General features: G+C 42.7%; 1 non-coding gene across 1 annotated transcript; it reads left to right on the top strand.

The window, feature by feature from the left end:
* Window positions 1-6198: 6198 nt before the first annotated feature.
* Window positions 6199-6305, top strand: LOC141694129 (small nucleolar RNA R71). Its single transcript, XR_012563457.1, has one exon. It is a non-coding gene; the product is annotated as a small nucleolar RNA R71 (small nucleolar RNA).
* The last annotated feature ends 2552 nt before the right edge of the window (window positions 6306-8857 follow it).

Genomic DNA, 8857 nt, shown 5'->3' with positions numbered 1-8857 from the left:
GTGAAAGCCTCCTATACTGGGCATCACCCATCCCAGCACCCTCCTGAGCTCTCGAAGAACCAGCCTCACCACGCCCTGGCCTAGCCATAGTAGCACCTCGTGCTGGACGTCCTCCTGGAAGACGATAACCCAGCCCATGCTCCTCAGGCTCACCACCGGTCCACTCCTGCATCCCATTCAGAGTGCCAGAATCTATCGGAGCTGCTGGCAACTGCAACTGCTCATGAGCCGGCCAGTTCACTCCTACTGCTCGGCATAGCTTCGTAACCGTGGATGCATAAGGGATGTTCATATGCTTTGCTCCCCTTAAAAACTTCAGAATTCCTTGGTAGATAAACTCACCAAGGTCCACATAGTATACCTCATTCAGAATTCCCCACAACAACTGTGCTCTCTCAACTGTGACCTCGTGTGCATGTGAAGAAGGCAAAATATTAGCACATATAAATGCATTCCATGCACGAGCATACCTGTTCATGGCGATCGCCGGAAAGTGACGATACTCATTATTGGCTGGACTGCGGTTCCAAACTGTGCCCGGTCGACAGAGAGTCGCACAAATCAAATCCAAGTCAAAATCCTCAGCAGTCTTTCATTCCAGTTCTCCTCCTCGGGCTTTCTCTCTCGCTGTCCAATCACACGGCGAATCGCCGCAGGATGATAATCAACCGTCAGCCCACGGACTACAGAAAACCCATTCTTTTCAGCCTTCGCGTTCGCGTAGAACTCGCGAACAACACTCATCGGTACTGCTTCGGGTGACTCACAAAAAGCTATCCACCCCTTCTCTGCAATCATGGGCAACAACTCACCATCCCTCCCTGATGGTAAAAACCCCCTCTCCTTCAGAATCGGCTTCCCCAACAGCCTAGTGTACTCCTCCTCCGCAGCTCTGTCAGTTAACCGAGGCCTTGCAGCAGTACCCCTTGATGAATCAGCAGTAGGAACTGTGCTGCTGCTGTCAATAGTGCGTGCTCTCTTGGGTGCCATTGATTTGTGAATAAAAGTGTGTAAGAACTGATTTTTGATGTTTATGAGAGGGTTTAAGTGTAGGAAGTTTGTGGGAGATATGTGGGATAGGTGTATGTATATATAGTGTGTGGAGTAGGTTAAATTAGATTAGGAGTGGGGTTGAGGGATAAAATCATGGGGTAATGGGAAAAGAATTCGTGGGTTTATGGGCTGTGATGGGTTTTTGTGTTTTTGTTTTTTTTTTTTTTTTCTGAACTGTAAAAAATTTTCTGGAACTCGACCCCTGCGCGACCGCTCAGCATTTCTGCAGCATAGCTGCGCGGACGCGCAGAGGGTCTCTGGAATTTTTTTTTTTTCAGCCCCTGTTTTCTGATTTTTTTTGTGTTTTTGGATAGGTTATTAACTTCTAAGGGTTCCTGTAACAACAATTCATGGGTTGCCTCCCACGCAGCGCTTCTTTTTCGTCATTAGCTTGACGTTTCGTACCTTTCTCAAGTAGTCAACAAAATGGCACTAACCACCTCTCGGTTTGCCATGTCCCCATAGTAGTGCTTCAACCGCTGACCGTTAACCTTGAATGCTTGGTCCGAATCATTCTCAAAAATTTCCACCGCTCCATGTGGAAACACAGTTTTGACAATAAAAGGTCCAGACCACCTTGATTTCAACTTCCCAGGAAAAAGTCGGAGCCGAGAGTTGAATAACAGAACTTGTTGCCATGGCACAAATAACTTAGGATGTAGCTTCCTATCGTGCCACCTCTTCACCTTTTCCTTATACAATTTGTTATTCTCGTACGCTAGAAGTCGAAATTCATCAAGTTCATTAAGCTGAAGCATTCTTTTCTTACCAGCTGCATCTAAATCCAGGTTCAATTTCTTCAATGCCCAGTAGGCCTTATGCTCAAGCTCCGCCGGTAGATGACATCCCTTACCGTACACCAACTGAAACGGTGACATCCCAAGTGGAGTTTTGTATGCTGTTCTGTAAGCCCAAACAGCTTCATCGAGCTTTAAAGACCAATCCTTCCTTGACGGACAAACAACCTTCTCTAGAATGCGCTTTATCTCTCTGTTAGACACTTCCGCTAGACCATTTGTTTGCAGATGATAGGCAGTAGCTACTCGATGATTCACATTATAATGCTACATCATAGAAGTGAACTTACGGTTGCAAAAATGCGATCCTTCATCACTTATGATTACCCGAGGCGTTCCAAACCTTGTGAAAATTTGCTTATGAAGAAAATTTAGCACTGCCTTTGCATCATTTGTCGGTAAAGCTTTAACTTCGACCCATTTTGAGACATAATCGACTGCTAGCAAGATGTACTGATTATTGCAAGACGAGATAAAAGGCCCCATGAAATCGATTCCCCATACATCAAAGACCTCGACTTCAAGCATCACATTTAATGGCATCTCATCCTTCCTTGACAAATTTCCCACTCTTTGGCAACGATCACACCTTAAAACAAACTGATGAGCATCCTTGAACAAAGTAGGCCAGAAAAAACCTGCTTGCAGAATACGAGCTGCCGTCTTCTCACCTCCATAGTGTCCACCATAAACCGTGGAATGGCAGTCTCGTAATATCCCCTCCGTCTCACAGAACGGGATACATCTCCTGATGATCTGATCAGCTCCCTGTCTAAACAAATATGGTTCATCCCACATATACCACTTCACCTCATGCAGAAACTTCTTCTTTTGAGCGGATGTCAAATTAATCGGCATTATATTGCTGACAAGATAGTTTACAATATCTGCAAACCATGGTTCTTCCTCCTGAATTGCAAACAACTGCTCATCCGGAAAAGATTCATTGATTAACGTCCTATCTTGTGAAGTAAAATTGGGATTCTCCAACCTAGAGAGATGGTCAGCTACTTGATTCTCGGTACCTTTTCTATCTTTGATCTCTAACTCAAATTCTTGAAGTAAAAGCACCCAACGAATGAGTCTCGGCTTCGAATCCTTCTTAGAAACCAAATAGCGAATAGCTGCATGATCAGTGAATACTGTCACTTTCGTACCAAGCAGATAAGATCGAAATTTCTCAAAGCCAAAGACTATAGCCAAAAACTCCTTCTCAGTAGTGGTGTAGTTCAATTGGGCCCCATTTAAAGTCTTACTTGCATAGTAGACCACATGGAAGAGATTTTTCTTGCGCTGTCCCAGAACTGCACCTACCGCATAGTCACTCGCATCACACATCATCTCAAACGGTTCTGTCCAATCTGGTGCTGTAATAACTGGTGCCGTGATCAAACTCTTATTGAGAGTCTCGAATGCTGCCAAACATTCATCATCAAATTTGAAAGGCACATCTTTCTCAAGTAAATTGCACAACGGCTTAGATATCTTTGAAAAGTCCTTGATGAATCGCCGATAAAAACCCGTATGACCGAGAAAACTACGGATTCCTTTCACCGAATTAGGTGGGGGAAGATTTTCAATGACTCCCACCTTGGCCTTGTCCACCTCCAGACCTTTGCTAGAGACCTTATGCCCAAGGATAATTCCTTCATGCACCATAAAATGACATTTCTCCCAATTAAGCACCAAATTAGTTTCCACGCATCTTTTGAGTACGGCGCGCAGATTATTCAAACATTCATCATATGAGTGTCCAAAAACGGAGAAGTCATCCATGAACACTTCGACGTTATTTCCAATCATGTCAGAGAATATAGCCATCATACATCTCTGAAAGGTGGCCGGGGCGCCACATAACCCAAACGAAACTCTACGAAAAGCAAATGTGCCAAATGGACAAGTGAAGGTAGTCTTTTCCTGATCCTCTGGTGCAATACAAATCTGATTATACCCGGAATAACCATCCAGAAGACAAAAATACTCATGTCCCGCCAATCTGTCAAGCATTTGATCAATGAATGGGAGAGGGAAGTAATCCTTCCTTGTGGCTTTGTTCAATTTTCTATAATCCATGCATACTCTCCATCCTGTAACTGTTCGAGTAGGGATGAGCTCATTCTTTTCATTTGCGACCACAGTGATACCTCCTTTCTTAGGTACACATTGCACGGGGCTCACCCACGAGCTGTTAGAAATAGGATAAATGATGCCTGCATCTAGCCATTTCAGAATTTCTTTCTTCACCACCTCCTTCATGATCGGGTTCAGTCCTCGCTGCTGTTCCACAGTTGGCTTACTACCTTCCTCTAACAGAATTTTATGCATACAATATGAAGGACTTATCCCCTTGATGTCTGCTATGGTCCATCCTATAGCCGATTTGAATTCTCTCAAAATCCTTAAGAGCTTGTCTTCCTCACTACCTGAAAGGTCAGCTGAAATAATAACAGGTAACGTAGATGAATCACCTAAAAAAGCATACCTCAAGTGTTCAGGTAATGGTTTGAGCTCCAAGGTAGGTGCTTCCTCTATTGATGGTTTGAGCTTCCCTTCAGCATTCTTAAGGTCCAAAGTACCAAGAGATTCAAATGGTATGTCGAGCTTTCGCTTCCATGGAGAAGCGTTCAGATATTGTAATTGCTCGTTGCTATCTTCATCATCGCTGTCAAAATCCCCCACTACGGCCTTTTCCAATGCATCAGACATTAGCATGTGATCGAGTTCCGAAGTAACTGCGGAATCAATCACATCCACTTTTAGGCACTCCTCATCTTCTGTAGGGAATTTCATTGCCTTGAATACGTTGAAGGTCACATTCTGATCTTGGACCCGCATAGTAAGTTCCCATTTTTGCACATCTATCAAGGTACGGCCAGTAGCCAAGAAAGGCCTCCCCAAGATTATGGGAATCTTCTTATCTTCCTCAAAATCCAGAATAACAAAATCTGCAGGAAAGAAGAGCTTATTCACCTTGACGAGCACATCCTCAACTATGCCCCTTGGGTAAGTAATGGAACGGTCCGCCAATTGTAGCGACATGTATGTGGGTTTTGGATCAGGCAGATCCAGCTTTTTAAAGATCGACAACGGCATCAGATTAATGCTTGCTCCCAAATCACAAAGGCACTTGTCAAAAGTTAGATTGCCAATGGTGCAAGGAATGGTGAAGCTTCCTGGATCTTTCAGTTTTGGTGGTAACTTTTGTTGCAGAACCGCGCTGCATTCTTCCGTGAGAGCAACGGTTTCAAGGTCATCCAGTTTCACCTTCCTTGAAAGAATAGTCTTCATAAACTTCGCATAACTAGGCATTTGTTCCAGCGCCTCAGCGAAAGGTATATTGATGTGAAGTTTCTTGAACACCTCCAGAAACTTCCCGAACTGTCTATCCAGCTTTTGTTGCTGCAATCTCTTAGGAAAAGGTGGTGGAGGATAGAGCTGTTTCTCCCCTATATTAGCCTCAGGCAGAGTGTGTTCAACAGTAGTCTTCTTTGGTTCCGCCGCTTTCTCCTTTTGCTTAGATTCTTCATCTCTAACTTCAGCTTCGACTTCTTTTGCCTTTTCAGCATCAGCTACTTTTCCAGACCTTAAGGTAATAGCCTTGACTTGCTCTTTAGCTTCCTTCCTGCCTGGTACTTCCGTGTCACTGGGAAGAGTGCCAGGTTGATGATTGAGCACTGCATTGACTAATTAACCGATTTGATTTTCCAAGGTCTTGATAGAAACTGCCTGACTCTTGCACAACAGCTTAAGTTCCTCAAAATCAGCACTAGTAGGTGCAGCTGCACTTCCCTGTTGAGGATATGATTGCCTTGTAGCATACTGCTGTGGTTGCTGGAATCCAGGTGGGTTAAACTGTTTACTTACTCCTTGCTGATATGTTGGCTGAATAGCATTCTGATTATTCCCCCAGCTGAAATTTGGATGATTTCTGTTGTTAGGATGATAGGTCGCTGGCACAGGCTGCTGTTGTCGCTGATAATTATTCACATACTGAACAGATTCGTTGACAAGAGAACACTGATCCGTACCATGAGAACCTGCACAAAGCTCACAAACCATAGCTATTTGATTAACTCCATACGTAGCCAAAGAATCAACCTTCATTGATAGCGCTTGGAGCTGGGCTGCAATAGCGGTGGCTGCATCAACTTCCAGAATACCTGCTACCTTGCCTGACGTCATCCTCTGAGTTGGGTTTTGATGCTCGTTTGCAGCCATTATCTCGATAAGATTATACGCCTCAGTATAGCTTTTAGCCCATAAGGCGCCTCCAGCTGCTGCATCGAGCATGGGCCGAGATTGGGCCCCCAAACCATTATAAAAACCAGTGATTACCATCCAATCCGGCATTCCATGATGTGGACATTTTCTCAACATTTCCTTGTAGCGTTCCCAAGCCTCGCACATAGATTCTGTAGGTTGCTGCGCAAACTGAGTAAGAGCACTCCTCATAGCAGCAGTCTTTGCCATTGGATAAAACTTCACCAGAAACTTTTGCGCAAGATCTTGCCACGTAGTGATGGACCCAGCTGGTTCAGAATGTAACCAGTCTTTAGCCTTATCCCTCAGTGAGAATGGGAAAAGCCTCAACTTGATAGCCTCATCAGTCACGCCATTATACTTAAAAGTGCTGCAGATCTCGACAAAATTCCTTATGTGCATGTTGGGGTCTTCAGTTGCCGCTCCTCCAAAAGAAACAGAATTCTGCACCATCTGAATAGTGCCCGGCTTGATTTCAAAGGTGTTAGCTTGAATAGCCGGATGAAGGACGCTTGACTGAATGTCATCAATTTTAGGCCAAGAAAAATCCATAAGAGCTGGATCAGCTTGAACAATACGATCTCCCATGTTTACTGGTTCTTTCTGCTCATTTCCTGAATCCGAATCCTCAAAATCTAACTTCTCCGGAGTATCAAGAACTTCGTCTTTCTCCTCAGCTGTATCTAAGGTCCTCTTGCGAGCACGAGAACGAGTTTGCATAAACGCTTGCTAAAGTACCTGAAACACAACCGAAAAGAGTAATTAACTACTACGTCCTAATCACTGAGTCCTAATGACCAATGATGGTAAGTACATAAACTAAACAAATACGCCGAGTCCCCGGCAGCGGCGCCAAAAACTTGTTAGGGCGAAATCACGCACTAATATTCACGCAAGTATACGCGTTCGCAAGTAATATAGAATACTTTCTAGTTCGTTCCCTCAGAGACTCAGACTAAGTTATTGTCTAATTAAACTCACTCACCAATGTATGATTACTTCTCAATGTTAAGGTAACACTTAAAATTGTTGATTAAATATTAACTATAATTAACTACTTAATTAACCACTTAACTAACACTTCAATTTATCAATAATAAAACACACATGAGATCATAACTTCATTATTACTTCCTTCTATAGCCATTGTTATTACCTTTAGCATGTGACAGTGATGATATTAATCGAATAACACGAAACTGATAAAAGCCAACTTTCATTGTACTAATACCATTCTACCAAACATCCACAATTAAGATAGAAGTTGAATAGTCATCAATCATATTGAGTTCCTATATGTCTACAAAAATTGACAACACAACGATTTAAGCACAAGTTATTCCTTTTGATTACATAAGGCAAATAAAACTGTTAGAATTACCCATTAATCATGCACAACGTACATGAACCTATGCTAGCATGGCAAGTTCTAAATCTCAAGATCCACTGTCGCTTCACAAGAGATTAACACCCTATCTTATATGTTCGCGACGCACATAAGACGAATACGCACAACCAATACTAGATATCATGCAATCATCACACACTAAAGTATTAAACAATTAACTAAAGGATTCCATAATAAATCTGTTGCAACCCCATGATCACGATTAGCCCATAATAGAACTTATCGCCATCATGGGTTCATATGAAATCATGATAAACAACACAAGAAAATAATAACTAAACTAATTATATTAAAACAGAGTACGTCACAAGAGTAAATAAGTCAAAGCAAGAAAACTAGCATCCAACGTTACAACAAAACAAGAATCACAAGAATATATGCTTCCTCTTCGTTGCAGTGTGCTAAATCGGTCTTCTTCCTTATCTCTTTCACTTCTTGCACCAAACACAATCTAAAACATAATCTCCTTCTTATTCTCTATGAAAACGTCTCAAATCTACTTATATAATAGTCCCATAAAACTCAGATTACATAGAAGTTGGAAGCCAAACAGAATTAGAAGTCTAAAATAATTCAGCTTTTTCCCCGACCCTGCGCGGCCGCTCAGCATTTCTGCGTGGGCGCACAAGGCTGCTGCACGGCCGCTCAGTATTGCTGCGCGAGCGCGCAGGACCCTACTGGAAAAATTCCAGGTTTGCTCCGTTTCTTCGCCGTAATCTGCCCGTTCTTTTCCTCTCGCAATGGTGAACACATGCCAAGGCTTATTCTTGATGATTCCTCCTCCGAAATGCAACTAATACCCTGAAATGCATAAACACTAGAAAAACGCATCAAATACACAAAATACTTGATTTCAAAACACCAATTTAAGCCATTTTAAGACGTTCTAAGTGGTATAAAATGCCACTTATCACTTATCCATCGGGATACAATCACTACTCGACGGATGATGAATATCCATCTGGATAGAAGAAATAAATGAGTTTGGAGTGGAGACTATTGTGGACTCTGTGCAGATTGATGAAAATTTTGGCACAAATGTCTCAACAGTCTCAGAAAGAAATGGCAAGTGAGCCAACAAATCATCTAGAAGATGATGCTCACTTGCATAAATTTTTGGCTTCTCCAAGAGAGTTAAAGATGGAGAATTTGGAAGTGATGTGTTTATCATGTCAACATCTAATAAGTGTGTGGGAGAGTTTGGTGTATCAGGTGCTTCAATTATTAGAGATTTTGACTTTGAATCCACATTTATTGGAGCCACATCAACCTGACATTGACAAGGTGCAGTGATTGGGTCTGTTGCACCAGTTTGCACAGTGTGTGAGCCCTGTGCATT

The sequence above is a fragment of the Apium graveolens genome, chromosome 10 (assembly GCF_009905375.1).
Source record: "Apium graveolens cultivar Ventura chromosome 10, ASM990537v1, whole genome shotgun sequence".
Lineage (NCBI taxonomy): Eukaryota > Viridiplantae > Streptophyta > Magnoliopsida > Apiales > Apiaceae > Apium > Apium graveolens.
Note: the sequence above shows the minus strand (reverse complement) of the source record. Positions and strands in the feature narration are given on the sequence as shown.